The sequence below is a fragment of the Callorhinchus milii genome, unplaced genomic scaffold, assembly GCF_018977255.1.
Source record: "Callorhinchus milii isolate IMCB2004 unplaced genomic scaffold, IMCB_Cmil_1.0 Scaffold4, whole genome shotgun sequence".
Classification (NCBI taxonomy): domain Eukaryota; kingdom Metazoa; phylum Chordata; class Chondrichthyes; order Chimaeriformes; family Callorhinchidae; genus Callorhinchus; species Callorhinchus milii.
This window is the reverse complement of record NW_024704745.1, coordinates 71528622-71546373: the sequence shown is the minus strand read 5'-3', so window position 1 is coordinate 71546373 and position 17752 is coordinate 71528622. Positions and strand designations below refer to the sequence as shown.

General features: G+C 42.0%; 1 non-coding gene across 1 annotated transcript; it reads left to right on the top strand.

Annotated features, from left to right (window-relative positions):
* The first annotated feature begins 13315 nt into the window (after positions 1-13315).
* On the top strand, positions 13316-13387 carry trnag-ucc. The gene has a single exon. It is a non-coding gene; the product is annotated as a tRNA-Gly (tRNA).
* Positions 13388-17752: the final 4365 nt, after the last annotated feature.

Sequence of the window (17752 nt, the reverse complement as noted above, 5' to 3'; positions counted from 1 at the left end):
CAGCACTTATTGAAAGAGGATGTGAGAAGGAAAAGCAGGAGTGCTGTACTCCATCTGCACTTCGGAGCTGCAGGATCTGCAATCACTTTCTCTGATTCCTTCCTCTTTCACTTGTTAGCCAGTGCTTGAAAGCTGTTTTGGATTGGAGGCCGGTTTACAGCAGTAAGTGAAAGTGCTCTGATAAAAGTATTATCACATCAACCAAAAATGTAGTCAACAGCAGTCAATGGTTATCACTGGGCTCAGGGATAAGCCCGTCCCAACCGAGGCCGGTGATAACTATTGACTGTTTTTCGACCGTTTGGTCAGGTCTCTGCAAATGTCATTTCCTGTGTGCTAAGCATGAGCAATACAGCAAGTGATGTTTGCTGACCCAGAAGACCGCCATTTGTCGTGCTGGAGCCGGCTAGCATCGCACATGCACAATGAATGGGGACCACACCTCATTTCATGTTGTAATCAAGTATGTTATAATTGGGCTGGACTGTAACAATACTGGGCAATACCATGAGATGACTGTTACATATAGTGCACAAATGGTATTTAGATGAAGACTCTTGGTACTACAACAACAATTTACCCAGTACCTTTTATGTCAGGAAGAAGTCTTGAGGGGTTTCACGTGACTGACTCTCTGAGAATCCGAGTTGATGAGGTTGGGGAGGGTGGAATAGGGGTTGGTGACTGGAGACATCTTTGAAGAGACAAGTCTTAAGGTGGAAAGGGAGGGAATAAAGCAAAGGGAATCCGGTGAATGATGTACCTGACAGAGCAGTTATGATAAAAGAAGACAGCAGAAATGAAGGCGATATTTCAGGAAAGTTGCTTTCAGTCAGATTAAGTTTCTCAAGTACAGTACTGCACTTCATATATGGCAATCATAGACTTCAAGCACATTTTCATAAGAGAATAGTTATCTAAATCCACATACTGTATCAGAATGTATTTTGAATGTATATTCGACTGGGAATATAAATTGTATGTTTCTCTAATGTTATTCCTGTTTGTGGGTAAAACAATTCACTTTACAGTACATTCTGCGAAGCGCTTTGAAACGACTTGAAGATGTGATAAGGTGCTATATCAAATGCAAGGATTATTATTATTATAAAACAGTTTTTTTGATAAAAAAACATTGAAATCACTATTACTTTATTTTCTGGCTCCTCTCGTTGTTTGAAATCCCTGCACTGTGTAAGCTCACCATTTAATGGTGTGTGGGCTGGCTACTCCAGGCCTCTGTGACTGTGGTTCAGTGACTAACTGCTGGGAAGTACGAGAGAAGCTTCTTGGGGGACTCATCTTATTTTCCCTCCCTTCCTCCAGGGAAACGTGTGGTGCCGCTCACCGTTCCAAGCACCAACTCAAAGAGTCGATAGCACTTAACCCACATTCAGCATTTAGCACCACACAGAGAGTTCCCACACACGTTGCCGTCACATTTTCTGTGGATCAAATAATAATTTACAGTTAACATAGCCTGTAAACCTCAGTGTGCGCTATTTTCCAATACAATTCTTGCTTCAAAGACATGTTGTCTGATGCTATTGCTGCCTTGTGTGCTTTAATCCCAAACAGTCTGAGAATTGCTTTACAGGGTTAACCCTCATATAGACCGGTTCTCTGCTTACTTGTTTGTTTATCTTTATGCGTGGCATGTAGCTATTTGATGCCATCTGGCTGGTCCTCAAAGCAGAAAAGACCGTAATTAGCAAAGGCCCCATAGCTGAATAGCCTTATCTACGTTTATTTTACTTCTCATTTAATTTCTACAATACAAAACCTTGAAATCGGGCCAAAAGAAATCAAACATATTTCCTTGCTAGAAAATCACTTATTCTTGATGGGAAATGGCTTGCTGCAATGCTCTCGCTGTTTGTATTGCAGTCAGCTTTCGTAACTCTCACAATCCCTCCTTTGAAGTCAGTATATTGTTAGTCATTGCTAGGTTTGCTCTGTATTGCTCTGATCTGAAAAAGAAAGCACAAGAGTAAAAAATACTCTCTGCTTTAAAGCTTGGAAAATATTGTTTTCGAGACCCATTAATAACTTAATGTTCCTCACCTTAAACATTTGCTAATTCCTTTTGCCGAGCACTGTAATACTACTACTATAATAACTATCCTTATACAACAACTCGCATTTATACAACCTCCTTCACATAGGATGGTGTCCTGGAGCATCTTTCACATCAGGAGGCGGACGTCTTAAAGCACTTCACAGGATGTATTGTACAGGTCTATGGCTGTACATTTTGTAGGCAAATGGAGAATACTCTTTGTGCAAATGTGCTCTGAGTCATCATACATATACTGCTGCCATTGGTGCTTTCAATATACTGACTGCTCTCAGTTAATGATATTGCTCATTGAGTGCAGATTTTCAGGGACTCAATAGCCTGTAAAGAATACACTTGGAAGCATTGATCTGTGCGAGCCAAAGTCCAGCAATGGCGGTGGCTCAGCAGTGCTAGTCAGACATTGCACTTTCTCCACCATAGTTGAATATTGATAAAAGCACAATTAGTTTGCAAAGAAATCGTGGCCTGACTCAGGATTTTGCCCTTTAATGTGTTACATGCCTCATTAATTCTATACAACAGTAGAGAATGGGAAAGGAATTAGAAGGTTGGATTGGAGTTATAATTGTATCAAGAGCGGGCGGATCTGGAGCTGCCTGAGTGGAGGTAGCAGTGCTGTTTCCATGAGCTCCTGTTGTGCTGTTTGTGTTTTGTCTATGGAGCAATGTGAATCTGTATGAAACAATTTTTCATGAAGAAGGAGACAAAAGGAAGCTGCTGAATGGACTGAAGTGCACATGTAAATTTGTTCAGCAGTGATTTTTCACAGTTGCTGGAAACAGTGGCCCATTTAGCAGTAACTCTAACATTGATCCAATTTGAAAGCTTATAGGAGTACTGCTGGCTATTGGGAAATGTACAATGTCTGTGTCTTTCCTACAGAACCCCCAAACTGTCTGAAGTTGAAATTTAAAATGACTCAAATTTAAAATGACTGGAATTGAAATTTGAAATTACAACCACTGATCTTTTTGAGGTTATCCTTTTCTGTTCACTATGGGTTCATTGCCGATTCTGATCCTTTGAGCTAAATTTAGCACATTTATCCTTGTACACTGATAAATAACTAATGCCATTTTAGATGTATAATTTAATTTGCCATTCTGAAATTTATTATTTAAAATTGTATTATCTTTAGAAAGCTTTCAGGGTCAAATTTGCTCAACTTAGTGGAATGGAGCACAGTAGCATTTAGTCCGCATTAGTGAATTTTCTGCATAACAATTTTTCACATTTATAGCACTTTTCGCATAGGGAGAATGTCTCAAAGCATTTTACAAAGTCTGAGCAACAGCCCAGGCTTGGAAGTAGACAGGATGGGTTGGGGGCAGGGAACCGAAAACGAGAGCTTTTTCTAGATTGGTTTTGAAATCCAGGGGTTGGGTTGGGGGCGCGGGTGCGAGAGATTTGGGAAAAGAGTTTTAGGGAGCAGAGACAAAGCAACTTTAAGCTTGCGTGGTGGTGGGGCAAAGTGGGTGAGGAGGGGTGAGAAGCAGACCAGTGGAGCGGAGGAAATGGTTTGGGCAAAAGCCACTACACTTTAGAGGAAAATTTGCTTTCTGATATTTTTGAATGGTTGAACATGACATTTTTTTGACTGCAGCGAAATCTGTTTGTGACTGAAGGCCAGTACCATTTGTAAGAGTACATGAATAATAATAATCCTTACATTTCATAGTGCCTTATCACATCATCACGATGTCTCAAAGCCTTTCACAGGATTTACTGTAAAGTACATTGACTGTCTATTTGTGGGCAAATCCAGCAGCCAATTTACACATAGGAATGTCCCACAAACAGCTATGGAGTGAATAACTAATTTTGTTTGAGGGATTGTTGACCAGGAGAAAAGAAACTCCTTTTCTTTTTCAATAGTTGCATGGGATCTTTAACGTCCACTTGAACATGCAGACGGGAGCTCGGTTTAACATCTCATTCAAAGGACAGCATCTCCGACAATACAGGACATTCCCCAGCACTGCATTGGAGTTTCAGCATAGACATGTAGGAAATATTAACAACAACTTGCATTTATATAGCACCCCTCACTAGGGTAGCATCCCAATTGAATTTAACTTCTGCCAGGATAGAGGAGTTGGATTCTCTTTGCTGGTGCCACTTAAGCTGACATTGGGAAAATGACAGTTTGAATAATGATTGGGCTATTTTGTTGCCTAAAGACAGGACCCCACCTCCCTTCAATCCAGCATCAAATGGCATGATCTGCAGACGTCAAGTCCAGTAACAGCCATGTTCTGATATCAGGCTGAACCATTATATTGATGTCACAGAGGGAGGGTAGGGTTGAAATCATACCCCTGAACAGTTGTTAATTATAGACCCACCTTGTATAACGCCCTTCACCCCATACGGCGTCTCAGAGCACTTAACAGTGGCAGAGCCCGATGCAGCTCCGTAGCCACTTGTCTAGGAAATAATGTAGAGAGAATTCAAATTACTGGGAAGAAAGATGGGAGAAAATTTTAAAAATGACCTGATGTGCGAGCCAAGTAATGCAGGCAGCAATAACAGCTGCACTTTATAGCCCTACAGTGAAACACGCTTCTTATTAAGGATCCACAGTATATAATCAGACTCCAGCATGTGCTACGTCTATATTTTTTAAATAGTATTGACTGACAGCTGTTCACTCAAAGCAGATGCAGGTCCGGGCAGCTCATGTGATCATTGTCCCCTCTTTCTTTTGGGCATTGTATTAGCAATGTGGAAGGGCAGAGTCTGATTTGCGGTATTTGTTTACTGGATTCCTTATCCCATTAGTATTCCCATCAACTCACAGAAACTGTGATCTGGAAGTAGACTGTGTCAAAAAGGCAGTGAGTCAGCATGATATACTTATAATTTCCAGATAGAATCTCGATTCGCAGGGCTTGAATTAATTATTAGGATTACGTTAACATTTCATGGTTGTTTGTGGGACATTGCTGTGTGTCAATAGGCTGCAGTGTTCATCTACAAAACACACGGTAAGTTCATAATACAGTAAATCCTGTGAAGCGCTTTGGGACGTCCTCCCTCGTGAAAGGCACAATGTCAAATACAGGGACTGTTCTTATCGAGGACCTATTATAAAGGAAGATTGTACGTGCCTCTCAGCTGGCACTCCAGTGCAATACTAGGGAGTTCCTTCTATTGTCCTGCCCAACAATCAACAACAACAATTTGCATTTATACAGTGCCTTTCAACCGCGGCAGCGTCCGATCATCTCAGATGAGACGTTGCTCCCAGGCTGATTTTGACAAGACGCAACGTCTTATCAGAACAACCCAAGTAAAAAGTTGCTTCCTGGAACAATTCTGTGAACTTGCAGGCAACTGCAATTCAGACCAGCAAGCACTGCAGGCATGACCGTTAGAGCTGCCAAGTAGATCTGTCAGCAGAAAGCATGTACAGTAATGGGAGCCTGACATGATTTATGAAGCAGTTATTTGTCAATATTTTGCGGTCAAGGTCGTTGTGCACCTGATGAGACAACGAGTAAGGATGCAGAGTGTCTGCATTGTGAATGCAGCTAACAAGAGCACCTTATCCCTCTGGAGCTCTCAGTCAAGTCGAGCAAAAACCAGCAGGCAGTTTGTTACTTGGCAAATTCTGACGACGGTCTCTTATGCATATAGATCATTGCCGGTTGTACCAAGAACAGCGTATGAGGGGATTTGCTGCTTAAATCCAGAAATCCTTTAGCAATAGTGGTTTAGACTTCAATAGTACCTTTTGTGAACGAAAAATTATTCTTGCTGCAGTGAAATGACACGTGATGAATAATTGATGATTTTAACAAAAGCTTTCAAATTCTGCTGGTTCCTTTAGCTGGCACTGAACCTGCTCACAAGCCCGTAGAGTGCACAAAATGATCGACCTCGAATTGCTGATTGTGGGGTGCAGCATCTGCCTACTAGCACGGCAGTCATTGGGAGCATGGGCAGTGTACAGATATTTAGCCATTCTGAATTTGCAGTGAACACTGAGCGAAACCAGAGTTACTGCGTACCCTTTGGCACTCCATCCCACATTCCCTTTGCCTCGCTCCCTCCCTTGCCTCCTTCAAGTCACATCTCAAGACCCTCCTCTTCGACCGCACCTTTCAGTCACCCACCTATCCTCCCTGCCCTCCCTGATCCCAAACCCCTCCCCCACCCCACTCCTGCTCGTGTCCAGGTCCCTGACTATACAGTGCCTTAGGACGTCCTCCCGACGTGAAAGGCGCTATACAAATATAATTTTATTTTTTGTGCATCCATTATCTAATTAATCCTTGCATTTGACATAGTGCCTACAATGACAAAACACCCCAGAACACTTCACAAGCAATTGTTGTCAAGTGTACTGACTGTATTTGTCAGCAAATGTGTACACAGCAGATTCCCACAAACAACCATGAAGTGTTTGCCTAATTTATCTGGAGCATTGTTGGCTAGGATATAGGGAGAAATGTTTCAATTTAACATCCAGCTGAACAGGCAGACAGGATCTCAGTTTTATGTCACATCTAAAGGACAGAACTTCAAATAATGCAGTATTGACGTAATACTGCACTGGAGTGTCAGCCTGGACTGTGAGCCCCAGTCACTCATTAATTAATTGATTGATTGATTGATTGATTGATTGATTGATTGATTGATTGATTGATTGATTGATTGATTGATTGATTGATTGATTGATTGATTGATTGATTGATTGACTGACAGACAGACAGACAGACAGACAGAGAGACACAGAGACAGAGAGACAGAGAGACAGATAGACAGACAGATAGATAGATAGATAGATAGATAGATAGATAGATAGATAGATAGATAGATAGATAGATAGATAGATAGATAGATAGATAGATAGATAGATAGATAGATAGATAGATAGATAGATAGATAGATAGATAGATAGATAGATAGATAGATAGATAGATAGATAGATAGATAATCCTTACATTTGATATAGCCCCTTTCATGTTAGGAGAATCGGGATAGACTGAGATAGACAAAAACTTCATATGCTGCTGTTGACTGAATGTTGGGAGTGGGAGTGGAGGGGGGAAGTAGGAGAGGATTTGTCTGCGAAGGGAAAGTTTGAACAGTGAAGATAACATTTTGAAGTTCAGGGATTATAAAACAAATAAAACATTAAATCACCATTAGGATGTTTTCCCTGGAAATGAAGTGGGCTGCACGAGATGGGATAACTTTGGTATTGCTATGAAATGAGCAGATTGGGTGAGATGCATGGGAGGATAGGTTATATATTGCTATGAAATGAGTTGGCTTGATGGTTACGTCCACGCCCTATGACTTCCAATGTTCTTTATTGCTTTTACTGTTCTATTGTGATTCATGCTGTTAATAGTCAAGGCTGGGAGAGCTCAATGCCTACAGGCATTGTGATGAGAATCCTGATTACACTGTTTTGGTTGGAATATGCAAAAGGGAGATAAATATTTGGAGTCCTGTAACTTATTGGATAGAGCAGTCACCTCGCAAGCGAGAGAACTTGGGTTTGATTCCCGGGAAGGGCAAAATGTTAGGCAAGTTTCCTTATTTCGCACACCTCTGTTTACCTAGCAGTAAATAGGAACCCGGTTATTAGTTGAGTGGCACATCACTTTTCTGGGGATAATAATCCCTTAAAAAAATTAGTTTGGTCACTCAATCCACGTCTGTTTGTGGGACACTGCTGTGCGCAATTGGCAGCCGCGTTTCGCCCACAGAAAATACAGACAATTCACTTTACTGTATATTGTGTGAAGCACATTGAGTCATCTTGAAGACATGATAAGGCGCTTGCTTCTCTGTTGTTCCTGTTGATGACAGAGTAAGATTACAATCCTAATGAGTTTCTCAAGTTGCATAAAACTGACAGTGTCAGTCCTGCAATTGTAAACAGCAGTGGATTACTGTTTTATTGTACATACCAGCATGTTAACGCATCCGCCTGCTACATCTGGTGCAGCAATAGTAAACATTACACCAAGGTTGACCTTTTATTGTGAATGGGAACCAGTGAGGCAGTGGCTGGCTTCGCTGCTATGGAGAATCTGTAAACTTCAAGAAGTACAAAGCAGTGATCTCAACAGATAAAAGCCATCAAGGCCTGTATAGACTAAACAGCATAAACCAACACAAATAGATTTGGATTTTGAGGCTTTCATTACCAATTCGTCTTATATGTTAGAATGGTTCTGCAGCGTTGTGATGTGTGTGAGAGGGGGCGGAGTGAGTGAGAGAGGAAGAGAGTGGGTGAGTGAACATCGGTGACGAGAGTAGGACGCACTCAAGTATGGTGCCCTCCGCAGTTCAATAACACGCTGATGTTCTCTCTTTCAGCACTCCAAGATGCCACACAGTGTGAAGGGCACTATATAAATAATAATCTTTCTATTTGATATAGCCTCTTATCACGTTGTTTGAGACATCTCAAAATGCTTCACATGATTTACTGTAAAGTGGATTTACTGTATTTTATTGGCAAAACGTAGCAGCCAGTTCGGGCTCAGTAATGTCCCACAAACAGCCATAGAGTGAGTGACTAATTTTATTTGGGGGATTGTGGGCCTGGACACCGGGAGAAACTCAAACTTTCTTTTTGAATAGTGCCATGGGATCTTTAAAGTTCACACAAACAGGCAGACAACAACAAATTACATTTATATAACGGTTTTCACATTGGAAGGATGTCCCAAGGTGCTGGAAACAGTAAGCTTCGGGACCTCGGAAGGACGGCACCTCCGACAACGCAACAAACTTCCAAAACTGCATCTTAGACAATGTGATTGCAAGTCCCGACCTGGGGCTTGAACCCACAGCCATCGGGCTCAGAGATGAGTTATGTAGGAAGAGGGGAAGAAATGGCACAAACAAAGAAATAAACACAAATATGTGTTGCCCCTGCTAAGAAATTTGTACATCAAATTCTGGTGGTTCTCAGCACTGATCAATAACTATTTGGTAGTCTACATTGGTCTTTGCTTTCAAATTCATGTGGTCAATGAACAGACAGATACTTGGATAGTAGAGGTATTGCGAAAAGGCAGAGCTTTGGGATTAAAAGATGTATCAAGATCTAATAAACTAGTGGAATGGGCTTTATGGGCTGAATGGCTTCCTCCTGTTCCTGTTTTTCTATGTACCTATAACTTAATCTGAGGATTTTCTCTCTTTCTTTTTAGGTTCTGCCATTGAAGTTGAGCCAAGAGGCAGCTGGTGAGTTCTGTTTTTTTAATTCTCACAGTCGGGGATCATTTTTAGCTGCATTAATGCTTAATGGCTTCTCCGTGTGACAGTGAGAGTGCAGCCATTCTCCACAGGTTTGTACAGAAGGGTTCAGAGGGAATGTGCCGTATATTTTCCCAGCAGCATACTGAAAATCCTTTATTTATTAGACTGTGTGAATTGTAAAGTGTTCTTTAAAGGTTGCGTGAAATAATAAGCCAGCTGTGGAAAATTCTGAACATCTTTTGAGAATGTTTCTCAAAATGTAATAGCTGAAGATACTGCAGTAATTTCTGTTAGTTCGCAGAGAAAGACTTGTGATAGTTCATTGCAGCCATTACTTTTAAAATCCTGTTATATAAGAGAACAACAAAGAACACAAAACGGGTGGATTTTGTTTTAACAACAACAACAAAATTACATTTACAAAGCGTCTTTCACGTCGAGAGGACATCCCAAGGCGCTGGACAGTCACGGATCAGATCCCGAGCATGCGGGAGGGGTGAGGGAAGGCAGAGAGGTAGGAGGGCGACCGAAGGCATGATCGAAGAGAAGGGTCTTGAGACCAGCCTTGAAGGAGGCAAGGGAGGAAGCGAGGCGAAGGGACTGTGGGATGGAGTTCCAGAGTGTGGGGGTAGAGAGGCTGCCTATTTAAGCTGCTGAGAAATTGATGCAGCTTAAATTAAGCAATAATAGGTACATCAGATTAGACACTGACTTTTATAGAACATCTGAATAGTTTCAAAGGAAAGTATTTTAAAGGTGGGTAGAAGTCACAAAAAATCACAACTTGCATTCATACAGCACCCTCCACGCAGGATAGTGTCTCAGAGCACTGAACAATAGTGTAGTTTGACGCCAAGTTAGGGAGGAAGGAAAGGTTACCAATAGTGCGGTTGACAAGAAAAATCTTCAGGTGTGATCTGAAGATTGGTAAAAAGGGGGCAAGGTGGAGGGATTGACGAGGGAAGACGAGGGAAGTCCCACATGATTGGAGCTTAGAGGCTGAAATTGCCACCATCAATAGTAGAGCAGAGGAGCGCAGAAGGTCTGTGCTAGCCGAGTGAAGGGGACGGGAAGAGGAGTCGGGTGTAAGCAAGTTAGAGAGGTAGGGAGAAGCTAGGACATGAAGTTATGTGTGAGGAAGTTGAAATTCATCTATTCAGCAGATTCCACCAGTTCAGTGATCACTGTCCTGACTCTCTCCAACCTGTTAATGCACATTTTACCCAAATACAGGCTGTAAAGTGCCACCTCCCAGTGCTGTCCATAAAAATAAATCTGTACATTCGATGTAATGTATAAATTACAGGATGAGGCAAGTGGCCAAAGATTATTGGGGGTAGTCTTACACATGACAAGCAATCGGAACAGATCAAAACTTCCTTCGGTTTTCTATCAGCCTTTTCCAGACATTCCCTTAGAGCTCCTGTTAATGTGCCTCTCAGCCTTTAGCATAGACATTTACAGACTGAGTCCTCATTGACACAAGCAGAGGGGGTGGGGGACTTGTAGTTGAAGCAGCTGAGTGCTTGACTTTCACCAGAAAGCTCCAAGTTCAAGACCCAATGCTATTTGATATTCAAGCTCCCTGAATTCAGATAAATTTGGGCACTTTGTGGGCAGCATGCTTCCCAGCTCAGGAGAGGAAAAAGTACCATTGTTCAACATGCTGTCTCGTTGCAAAAACAGTAACACTGTTGAAAAATGAAATGCCTCAAAAAAATTGCTATTCTATTAATAATTAATAATCTTTACATTCGATATAGTGAATTGACTGTAGATTTTGTGGGTGAAACCATATCATAATATTCTGGGTAGGGTGAAACTATGAGCAAGTTTCCTTTACTCCATACGCCTCTGTTTACCTAGCAGTAAATAAGAACCTGGTTGTTAATAGGTTGGTGAATCACTTTCCGGGGGTAATAACCACCTCCCACCCAAAAAGATATTTGTCATTCACACTGTGACTGTGGGATACTGCTGTGTGCAATTGGCTGCCGCAGTTCGCCCACAAAATACAAAGTCAACCATTTTACAGTATAATCTGTGAAGCACTTTGAGACGTCTTAACAACATGATAACACGCTATATCAAATGCAAGCATTAATAGTGAATAGAAAAAGAGTGGAGGAGGCTTAGCTTCCCAGCCTCTTACATCATCAGTTTTCATCGATGCAGGAGCTGCAATATGACTGATCTGCAGCTTACACTGTGAAAGGTTTTAACAGGATAAATGGTACAAGCTTACACCCACTAGTTGGTAATTAGGTAACAAGGGGACATAGGTTCAGGATTGCCACTGGTGGGAGTGAGGAGAAATAGTTTCACATAGAGAACACAAAATATGTTGATGCAAGTGTCAGAGCATAGAATATTCATTAGAGAATTCAATAAATAGTTGAAGTGGAAGAATATAATCCGGTTCAAGGAAAGAGTAGAGAATTATGATTAAACGTTAGCTCCAATGGAGCTTGTTGGTACAATAAGCTTTCATCTATTTTGACTCTAGAAGCTGGATCTATAACAGCATTCAGAAGGGAAATGGATAAAAACTTGACGAAAAATAATACTAAAGGTTATGGATTGGATAATTCCATTTGAAGTGGGGTTGGGTGGGGGTGGGGAGTTGTTGTATAATTCGACACAGACATTTTGAGCCAAATGGCGTCTTTCTGTGCTCTAAATCTGCTATATTTCTGCCAAGTTGTTGCTATGGTTCTGTGACTAATACCTTTTGGAATCACATCCATCTATTAGGTCTACCTCTGCGAGCTCCTAACCCCCTATCAACCCGCCCGCTCTCTCCACTCAGCCGGCTCCAGCCTGCACCATGTCCCCCGACCCTCCCGCCCCACCATTGGCGGGAGAGCCTTCAGACACTCTGCCCCCAATCTCTTGAATTCCATCCCCCAATCACTCCACCTCACTCCCTCCTTTGCCTCCTTCAAGTCCCGCCTCAAAACCCTCTTTGTTCTACCACAGTAAATGATTGAACCACCGTGCCATCCTCCTCCATCTTCCTCCACCACCACACCACCTTCTTTTCCTCATCTACACGCTTCTTCTTGGCGATGTCATCAGCAGACATGGGATCAACTTTCACATGTATGTGGATGACACAGAAATTTACTTGTCCTCCAGCTGCAAATCCCAGTCCACTGATGTCTGCTTGTTTGACGGACGTCAAGGCCTGGATGAGCACAAATTTCCTGCAGCTGAATGTTGACAAGACGGAAGCCATACTCTTTGGCTCCTGTCAATGCATTGTCTTCTGTGGGTCTGGACTTCTCAACCTCCCCAGGCTTTCCCTCAGACTCTCCGATCCTGTGCGCAACTTAGGCGTCAGGTTCGATCCCCAGCTTTCTTTTCTATCACACATCCATTCTCTGAACAGGACCGCTTTTTTCCACCTCCGCCACATTGCTCGCCTCCATCTTTACCTCAAAACTGATGCAACTGAAACCTTCATCCACGCCTTTTTCACTTCCCGGCTGGACTATTCCAATGCCCTCCTCGCTGGTCTCCCCAGCTCCACCATATACAAAATCCAATTAATTCAAAACTCAACCACATGAAACTCTGTACACCCATCACACCAGTCCTTGCCAGCCTCCATTGGCTCCCAATCACCAAACAGATTGTTTTCAAGATCCTCTCACTCGTTTTTAAATCACTCCACTCGCTCACACCTCCCTACTTATGTGACCTGCTTATCCCCCATTCCACCACCCGCTGCCTCCGCTCGGCTAGCTCTGGCCTCCTATTCGTCCCTTGTCCTCTCCGTTCCACCATTGGTGGCCGTGACTTCAACCTCTACGCCCCGAAACTCTCTCCCTCAATCTCTCCGCCTTGCCCCCTCCCTCCCCACCTTCAAATTCCACCTAAAGGCCTTCCTTTTTGATCGTGCTTATGGTCACCTCCCCACTCCTTCTCCCCTTGGCTTGTTGTCAGACTCCACCACTGTGAAGCGATCCGGGGCGCTACCCTGTGTGAAGGTGCTATTTGTGGAGTCCTGTAGCTCAGTGGTTAGAGCACTTGCCTTCCAAGCAAGACACTTGGGTTCAATTCCCGGCAGGGCGAAACCTTGGGCAAGTTTCCTTACTCCACAATAATAATAATCCCTCCAAAACAAAACAAATTGGTCATTTTCAATCCACGACTGTTTGTGGGACACTGCTGTGCGCAATTGGCTGCCGCGTTTCGCCCACAAATATACAGTCAATTCACTTTACAGTCTATTCTGTAAAGCGCTTTGAGATGTCGAGAAGACATGAAAAGCGCTATATCAAATTCAAGGAATATTATATTATTATTATTATTATTTAAATGCAAGTTGTTATTGAATGAAACTCGACTGTGCCCCATCTGCTAGGCTGCTGATACAAACCTCCTCCTTGCTTCTCTCCAAGGGTATCTCTACAACCCCTGACTGACAGAGCCAAATACTATGGAGATTTATGGAATCAACATATTGGGAAGGCCAGTTTACGTGGATGTATGCATTTTAAAATTAGGCAACACATCAGGTGACTTGTATCTGGTGTTTGGTGAATGTACTTTGTTCAACAAATTGTAGCCTGAAAAGCAAAGTCCTCAGGGACCTGCTGTACCAACATTTTTCAGGATGCAATTTCAGGATTAATTTGCTGCCAGCATATTTATTTGCATTCAGTTTGACCTTCCCAGGAGGTCACCTCCTTATTGCAACATCAGATCAGATATGTGCAGATTGAGGAAATAGTTCTCAAAACAATTTCATTCCAGGATACGAACATTATCCTGGAATGAACATTAAGAGTCATTCATTCAGTGCAAAATCAGGTGGAAAATGAGTTAGGTGATGCTTATCACTGGTGCTGATTGTCACACTGTGGGACATTCCATTTCCCAGGTAATAGGTGCAGCAGGGAAACCCTTCCCCCCCACCTCCGACTTCATTCGAATGTTTTTTTTCAAGGAAGCAATTATTACCCCCAGAAAAGCAATCCGCCAATCAACTAACAACCGGGTTCATGTAAATACGATGGAGCCCCTCTTACAATGCAATGCTTAGCCTCCTGTTAATGTGCCATGATAATTGGTTTCACTGACTCCCTCTACGTTGGTGGGTTCCTGGTTACCACTGACCTCATGCACAAATCAGGAAGTGATGTCCACAGCAACCTAATGACCCAAAAGTCTGCCTTTTTTTACACTGAGGGGAAGCTATATAATTGGGTTGCACTGTAATGACAATTTGCCAAAGATAGTACAACAACAGCTTGCATTTATTTCGCACCCTTCACTCGGGGTAGCATCTTGGGTCACTTATAACACAGTATTCAAAAGATTTAAGGTGAGGGGGTTACGCAGTATGAATTTTGTAATTCCAAATTAATTATTACAAAGCTCAGATCCTAATGAATAAAAATGATAATTTCTATCATGAAGAATAATCTTTTGGCCCTAGATTGAAGCCTTTGATCTCTGCTTTTTTTATTTGCGTTGAATTATGATGCCGTGGCCCCTGTGCTGTCTGCCACTGAATGCAAGATTGTTCATAATCTAAAAGAGCTTGTAATGGTTTGGCAACAGGTAGACACAAAGCTGTGAGCAGCTGATGTTGGTGCTGCAATGCAGCAGGAAATGATAGCCCTTGAATGTCCTTGTCGATCTGTGAACACAGCCAGAGAGAAAGTGCTGTGCTGTGAAAGTCTGACAATGCTGGAACAAACAGCACAGCTCTTTACAAGACTTTCTGTTCTGTTTCGGTTACCTCAAGAAGGACAGATTCAGCAGAAATGAAAGTAATTTCTGCCAAAGATGCATTCAGCAGATAATAACAGTGGATGTAACTGATCATTAATGTCACCTGTCTGCCCCACAAGCCAGGGAATCACTTCAAGAAATAAGTGTCCTAATGTATATTGACGTTACAAAGGCTCAGCCTTAGCACCAAGAGTCATTGCAAGTTTATTTTTCTTTCGCATGAAAGAAAAATAAACTTGCAATGGCTCTTGGTGCTAAGGCTGAACTGTTTCTGTGCAGTAAATATTTTTCTTTTGTCTCCTTTGCACTGCTTTTGGATATTTTCCTGAGTGATTTGTGAGCTTGCCTTTGATATTGAATGGCTCCGACAATCTGTTTGAATATCTAATTTAGTTTAGAAATGGAAACTAGATATGGAGCGAAGACACGTGTGTAAAAAGCCATCCAGATATCGGAGGACACCCCATCCCCCAACTCACACTCACACAAATCATCCAAGAAAATATCCAAAAAGCATTGCTTATCTTATATAACCTGAAATCTCTGTGGAGTTGCAAGCTGTTTCACTGGTCTGATCAGTTTTATTGAGCGGATCCATCACAAGAAAGGTCTGCTGTAGAATACAAAGCCCAGGAAAATTAAGGAAAAATAAAATGCATTTGTTCAAGACAGGGATAAAGGGTTAGTTCCACTGTGCACAAGTATTGTGAGTTTATCAACAGTCTGGGACCTAATTCCAACACTTGCAAAAGCATCAGGAAGCTCTAGTTGTCGCTTTTGTTGCTCTGCTTAACTTGTGACATTGGATGGACTTTATTGTTTTCTTTTTGTCAGTGCATGTGCCAATGCAACCTTGGGGAACATTTTCTTTTATTATCAAGGAGTTTTAAAAGAAAACTGCTCTTATTGGTTGAAAATTAATTGTGATTAATGACTTGCCTGACAAGTGCAGTCAGCCACAGGTATTGATGTTAGCTAATGATGCTTTCATGTTACAGAAGTGCGGTTTGTGTGTCAAGTACAATATCTGTAGTGCAAAATGTGTTCGATAGCATATCAAGTTATGGACAAAGATGATCATGGCACACTGATAATTGGATAGAGTATATGTAACCAACACTATTTGGTTCTGTGTTTTAAAGGAGAGTTTTAAAGGAGAGTCATAATAATAATCCTTGCATTTGATACAGTGCCTTATCACATCTTCGAGAAGTCTCAGAGCACTTCACAGAATATACTGTAAAGTGAATTGACAGTATATTTTGCGGCAGAAATATCGCTTGAATGGGGAATTTTCAGGCAATAATAACAATAACAGCAACAGCACCATAACAATAACAACAGGGCTTTGGGATATCCTCCAGATGTGAGAGGCTCTGTATAAATTCAATGTGTTGTTATTGTTATCTTGGATTTTGGAGTCCTGTAGCTCAGTGGTTAGAGCACTCGCATGATGAGACCCATGGCCATGCTTAAGAGTATCCAAACCAAGTTGAGAAGTCCATGAATCCCACCTACACATGGAAGTTGCAAAGATAAATTTCTGGAGTGGAATGCTTACCACGACTGTTTGTGGGACGCTGCTGTGCGCAATTGGCTGCCGCGTTTCGCCCACTAATATACAGTCAATTCACTTTACAAATACTGTGAAGCGCTTTGAGACGTCTAGAAGATGTGAAAAGCGCCATACCAAATGCAAGGATTATTATTATTATTATAGATGAGTCATTGTTTGAATGAGAAGTTCATTTCCTGGATGGGTTGCTCCAGCTATAAAGTCCTCCATGGTAACCAAGCACTGCAGCACCTAATGCAGAATGTCTAGTGAAATGAAGGAGATGAATCAGCTTTTTAAACAAAGCACAGAGAAAATCTTAACTTCCATAGGGAAACCAATATTGTGTTTGTAGAAGCAAATTGCATTGTTTTCCAAAAAATAGCAACTTGCAAGGTTGTTCTCAAGTATTGGGGTGAAAAATGCAATATGTGATGTGATAATTGACACGAGTGATGATGATCGCATCAATGACCATCAGGGAACCAGTCACCCCCAAGCTTTCTGTGGACATAACAATAACAATTCAGACTTAGGTAGTGTCTTTCATATTGGGTAGACACCTCAAAGCGATTCATACAACTGACTGGGAACCCGAACCAGGGCGAGCAGGGGAGCTGCTGAGGGAGTTGAAAGCCTTGAAGCAGGTTTTGAAGACAGTGGGGTCGAGGTAGATGGACTAGAGACTTGCACGTGGATGATTGAGTGGAGTGGGCAGGGACTGAAGGACAGTGTTTGCTGAGCAGAGGGAGCAACTGGGTTGTAGGGTTGATAACCATCAGAATTGCTGCCTGTACAATGCCTAGTCTGAGTAATTCTATTTTATAAAATGATTTACAAATAGTTTTATGAAATTATTTGATACCCCGTAAAATTTACAACAACACCATAACAATAGCATCTGGGGCTGGGAATATTCCTACCCAGCCTCCTGTTAACCCTGCAAGACAAAGTACGAACAGGTAAGGTTGTCCGAGCTGGCCAAGTAGCGGGAAAGCTTGCCAGACAATGCTATCAATAATAATTATAGTAATCCTTGCAATTAATATAGCACCTTATCACGTCAAGATTTCTAAAAGCACTTCACAGAATAAACTGTAAAGTGAGTTGACTGTATATGCGGTTTTAAACATAACATAACA